This window comes from Aethalodelphis obliquidens, unplaced genomic scaffold (assembly GCF_003676395.1).
Source record: "Aethalodelphis obliquidens isolate GAN/ISIS:26980383/991018 unplaced genomic scaffold, ASM367639v1 scaffold5, whole genome shotgun sequence".
Classification (NCBI taxonomy): domain Eukaryota; kingdom Metazoa; phylum Chordata; class Mammalia; order Artiodactyla; family Delphinidae; genus Aethalodelphis; species Aethalodelphis obliquidens.
The window spans coordinates 58,247,061-58,253,049 of NW_020837949.1; the positions used below are offsets into that span (position 1 = coordinate 58,247,061).

General features: G+C 41.4%; 1 long non-coding RNA gene across 1 annotated transcript; it reads left to right on the forward strand.

Annotated features, from left to right (window-relative positions):
* Nucleotides 1-77: 77 nt before the first annotated feature.
* LOC113618389 (uncharacterized) lies at nucleotides 78-5,177 on the forward strand. Its single transcript, XR_003431997.1, has 3 exons — nucleotides 78-274; nucleotides 4,212-4,357; nucleotides 5,039-5,177. It is a non-coding gene; the product is annotated as an uncharacterized LOC113618389 (long non-coding RNA).
* Nucleotides 5,178-5,989: the final 812 nt, after the last annotated feature.

The following is a 5,989-nucleotide window of genomic DNA, read 5'->3' on the forward strand; positions in this document are numbered from 1 at the left end:
CCCCGAGGTCGGCGGGCCCGGTTCCTGCTCACAGGCCGCGGCGGCTCCGCCCTCGGCGCGGCCCTTGGCCTTTGTCACCGCAAACCTGCCTCTTGAGACACCTTCCCGGCAGTGGGAACCGTCCTATCCCGCCCCTGGTTAGGCCAAGGGCGTGACACTTTGAATTCCTTCACCTCCCTTCACTAACAGACAACCCCACGGGAATCTCAAGCAGGCTGCAGGCCTTTCTCAGTTCTCGATTAATCTTCGAAGACATTCCTTCCGTCCTAGTCCGGTAAGAAACTTCTGGAGGACAGTTTTAAATATATATATTTTAATTACAGGAAAAGATACTGGGCCATGTCTTGTAAATACGTCATGTTGGAATCACTACTTTTTATAACAGGATGTAGATGGGAGGAAGGAAACATTCTATTACGTAATGCTTCATCTAGACTAGAGACCTCAAAACCTGGACACTATTTTATTTATTTTATTTTATTATTATTTTTTTGTCAGTGCCCTGCGGCACGCGGAATCCCGACCGGGGATTGAACCCGTGCCCCCTGCATTGGGAGCACCAGGGAAGTTCACCTGGACACTATTTTTGCTCCAAACTCAGTTTATGGGAATAAGACAAGAAAAAAAAAAACCCATCAAAAGCAAACCCCATTTTAAAACTTAACAATCATAACGTGAATAAAGAAAGAAAAAAGTATAAAAGAGAACCTTCCCCATTAAGATTGAGACAGTTATAATATGAGTATGGCTGAAACAAGCTTCTCATGGTTGCCAGTACTTAATTGCCACCCTGTAGTATGTAGGCAGAAATGATCACAATTGCCAATTTTCAACAAACATCGGTTTTATTAACAACCAGTAAATAAAAGCAAATGCCAATTTCTCACCTGTTCTGCACCAAGAAAAAAAAGAGACCCCTCAGTTTCTGTATGTCTCTGATTCAGTCCTAAAGGATATTAGGTTATATTGCATGGTAGATAGCAACATAGTTGTACTTTGAAAGTCCTGGAGGCTTACCTTTTTTTATGTCATGAACCCCTCTGGCAGTAGTGAAATTATAGATGCCTTCGCAGAATAACATAAATGCATACAATAAAAGGTGTGGGGCTTCCCTAGTGGTTAAGAATCCGCCTGCCAGTGCAGGGGACACGGGTTTGAGCCCTAGTCCAGGAAGATCCCACATGCCGCGGAGCAACTAAGCCCCTGTGCCGCAATTACTGAGCCTGCACTCTAGAGCCCGCGAGCCGCAGCTACTGAAGCCCACGCGCCCTAGAGTCCGCGTTCTGCAGCAAGAGAAGCCACTGCAATGAGAAGCCCACGCACCACAACAGAGTAACCCCCCCTTGCCGCAACTAGAAAGAGCCCACATGCAGCAACGAAGACCCAATGCAGCCAAAAATAAATAAATAAATAATTTAAAAAATTATTTTAAAAAGGTGCAGATTGCAAAGGAGACCAATTACATTCAAATGCAATTATCAAAGTAGTCTTTTAAAAGTTTGTGCTATAGTAATATAATAGTGTAATGTGTGCTACATTATTAACACGTTAAATAACAAGATCTAGCAACATTCTTTCAAATAGCGATGAGCATAAATGTTTTTTCAAGATGTCTGCAGCACTATAATGAAATAATGAACATAACTCTTATTTACATTAGTAACAAAGTCACAAGTATTGCTAATGCTTCTGAGATTTGATTTGTTTTCTACTTTCATAATTGAAGGAAATGTTAAATTCCTTTAGAAATCAAGATTTTTTTCCCTTCATTCAAGGTCATGAAGCCCCCAGATTCTATCCATGGACCATTTTGGTTAAGAATTTCACCATAGTTACCCTATGACTGGATACGTGTGGGTGGGATCTCTTCTCTAGGGACGTTTTTAATGTCAATCTTTGGGGACAGAGAAGAATCTCATATATGAAATCAGAATTTAGAATGAGGACCTAAAGAAGAAGGCCTGGGACTGTGGCCAGGGCTTCTGTATTAGTTCTGAGAGTCTTGTTCCAAGGTTTCTGGTTAGTGACTAGTATATAAAACTATTCCTCTTGGACTCTGGGTCAAGAGCTAGGCTCCTGTGTCTTCCAAATGTATCACAAAACGAGGAAACCATAAATTGTAAATAAGATTACCTTGTTGTGTGCTGTTCCCCTTTTGCTATTCCCAGGCTTTTAAAAAAGTCATGTGCTTAATAATTCATCCTGGTTTCAGCTGGAATTAAAGGGCCAAAGGTCTGTTTCTTTCAGGGTATACTCAGGGTAGCGAAATACAGCTTTTATGCTTACTTTCCCTTCTTGCCCGTGGCACTAATTGATTCTACCAATGTTTCTCACTAAGCCTAGACTTGCCCTCACATCTTTTCAAACAACGACAGAAGAAAAATTAAAATCTCTGAGGTAGCCGCTAACAGATTTCAATTCAGGATGAAGCCTACTCACCGTCCTGGGCCACCACAATGCCCTGGGGTTTAGGATAGAGGCATTTGTGGTAAAGAACCAGGCTTTCAAGTCCAGCAAAACCTGCCAAACCTCATTCTCAGAGAATCTTAGAGAATCCTCAGTTTAATTTTATTAACTCGACCAGTGAGTTCCCTCAAACTTGATCTCCTAATTCCTCCATTCTCTGTGTGAAGAGTACTATAGCTCCATTACTCTTCCTCTTTCTGAGTTGCTCTTGAAGCAACTTCTGCAAAAATAACTCCATCCTTATCCCTATCCCTACCACCCTGCCAGAGCTAAGAATCACCTTTTCTCATGGCTGGGTGGGGAAGAGGGATGTTTTCTGATTTGGAAATCAGTAGCCTAATTTCTTCATCGTAAGAGGGTGGAGAAGCCTGGTCATTAAATTTTATAGTATACGGTTTCCCTGGTGGCGCAGTGGTTGAGAGTCTGCCTGCCGATGCAGGGGACACGGGTTCGTGCCCCGGTCCGGGAAGATCCCACGTGCCGCAGAGTGGCTGGGCCCATGAGCCATGGCCGCTGGGCCTGTGCGTCCGGAGCCTGTTGCTCCGCAACGGGAGAGGCCACAACAGTGAGAGGCCCAAGTACCGCGAAAAAAAAAATTTACAGTATATATGGTTGATCACATTTTATTGTATAGCTTACCCATCTTTTGAGATAACTGGGATTGATAGGCTACACCAAGAACCTAACCCTCGGCTAATGTTATTTCATAGGAAAAATGGTGTCTGACTCCCAAATAACCATGTTACCCAATACAAAACAAACTTGTTTTGGAACTTGTTTGTATGCTGGCAACTCCTTACACTTGGTTTGAGAGAGTATTTCTCAAATAATGACATATAACTAGTTTGTAATTAGAAATTAATGGTTGTTAAGCAAAATTTCAGAAATAATAATAGCTTTTATCGATGCTTCTCAAACTATGTGTGGTGAAGGACAGGGTTTCTTTGCCTTTGTAAAGTAAAATGAAAGTGAATTACTAGAAAATGAAGTAAAAATTCAGACATACAAAATACAAGCCCAAATCTTTTATTATTTGATTCAACAGATGTAAAATGACTTTGTCAAATTCGTGTAACAGTTTCTAAATGCTTACTCTCAAATTTTCATACTTATGTCACCATGGACCAGAAATAAAGCATTCACAGACCAAAAATGTTTCTTCAAACACATAAGTGGACTGCCTTTCATGATTGTACTTTTAATTCTTTAAAGTTCTTCGCAGTATATTATCACGTGTAATATTCCCAGTAATTTGTGAAATAGGTTTCTTGTGATTATTGTCATTTTATATAATATATGATGGGGCGTTGGTCCCTCCACATCCTTTTTATTTCCTTCCTCTCCTTACCTCTTTTTTTTTTTAAGGAGTCATATTTTTAGATCTTTTAACACAAAAATACATGGAAAAGGTGTTATAAAAGATAAGTATTATCAGTAAAAGAAAGATTTACTTTGTAGAGGCTTCACACTAGGGCTTCTTGGAGGGTAAAGGAGACTTCCCCACCACCAAGTCATTTTCTGAGAATTCCAATATACTAAAAAGTGAAGAAATGCCATAACAGAAACTTGTTGTATATATTTTAAAATATTTATAGTCAAGAAATTAACATTCTTCAAATATTAGGTTGAACAATATGAACTTGCTGTTTCTAGAGGTCAAAAACACACAAACGTAAAATAAAATTTTATGTGCTAGTCACAAGATAATTATGCATTTTGTAAAAAATATGCCTGGTTTATTACAGGAGGAGTGGCCCAGTAAAATGAATGAGTTTTTAAAATTCTGGATAAGAACAAGAAAGAGGAAGTGGAACCTGTGTTAAATCATCCTAATGTTCTTGTATGTGTGGGAAGAGAGCAGAGATACTGGATAACTTTAAACTTTCTTAAGGTAAGATGCTAAAAGGAAAAGAGCAGTGTGTAAGTTCAAAAGCAAAAAAAAAAAAAAATGAGTTTTTTCAATTGTGTCAATGTATCTCTAGAACAGATGAATAAACAATTTTGAGTTAAAGTTGAAAGTTAACCAGATGGTCCACTAGACCCAAGCCTCTTTTCTACAGAGGGCTGTCAGATTTGCTGCCTCTCTTCCAGGAGCAGTTGGACCCCAGATGGAGAGGTCAGAGGGTAGAAAATGTTGGGAGAGAGAAAAGCTGGGGAGACCAGAAACAAAAACTCCCAATCTCCTTCAGAGGCTGACTCAGTATGGCCTGAACTCTATGGAAAAAGTTAAGATATGTTCTGTTCATTCCAGGAAATACCTGCATGTTTCCCATTGTCTAATAGCAATAATGTTTCTAGTTATCTATAAATAAACCATATGTGCAACCTCTTTCAGAGTAACTACCACAGCTGTTACTTATTGAACATTTCCCATTCCAACAGGCTTTTCATATACTACCTCATTTAATTCCTATAACAACCATTTGGATTAGTTACTGTTATTATCTCCAATTTGTGAGTTATGAAACTGAGGCCAAGGGTTAAGTATCTTGCCCAGGGTTACACACCTAGAAAATGGTGGAACCAGAATCCAATATAAGAAAATACATATTAAAAATTCCTTCTTTCTCAGGGGACATCAGTCTTCGTTTTATTAAGGGCTTCAAACTAATAGGATGATGCCCACCCACATTATGGAGAGTAATCTTCTTCACAGAAATAATGCCATTTGCAGTGACATGGATGGACCTAGAGATTGTCATACTGAGTGAAGTAAGTCAGAGAAAGAGAAATATTGTTTGATATCACTTATGTGTGGAATCTAAAAAGAAATGAAAATGAACGTACTTACAAAACAGAAACAGACTCAGAAAATTTACTTATGGTTACCGGGGGCGGGGGGAAGGGTGGAGGGAAGGGATAGTTAGGGAGCTTGGGAATGACATATACACGCTGCTATATTTAAAAAGGATAACCACCTGTGGCGTTGCGGGTTTGAGGAGCTGGCTCGTGGGGGTGAGGTGTTTAGGAGCGTGGCCTCCCCACTCTTGTTGGGTGACATAACACAGACCTTGGGGCCAGATTTGCTGGGTTTGTGCCCCCACCCCAACATTTACACGCTCTGTGGCTTTGCGCAACTCAAGTAGCATGAATCTCACTAGCACAGAGAGAAAGCTTCACTGAAAACTCACTACAGGGTGAGTGGTGGGGGAAGCCGGATTCCACGACAGCAGCAGCGGGGCTCGTGGCAAGAATGGCTTGCAGGCCACCCCGGGCAGTCTCGTCTTCCTGCAGCTTGTAGACCCTGAGGCTTAGGAGCTGTTGCAAGCACACAACCTTGAGAGAGTAAGGTGTTCTTCAGAGACCATCTGTACTGAATCCGAGACTGAACCCAGTGAAGACCTCTATATAAACGTTTAAGATTCTCGCAGCGGGCTTCCCTGGTGGCGCAGTGGTTGAGAGTCCACCTGCCGATGCAGGGGACACAGGTTCATGCCCCGGTCTGGGAAGATCCCACATGCCGCAGAGCGGCTGGGCCCGTGAGCCATGGCCGCTGAGCCTGCGCGTCTGGAGCCTGTGCTCC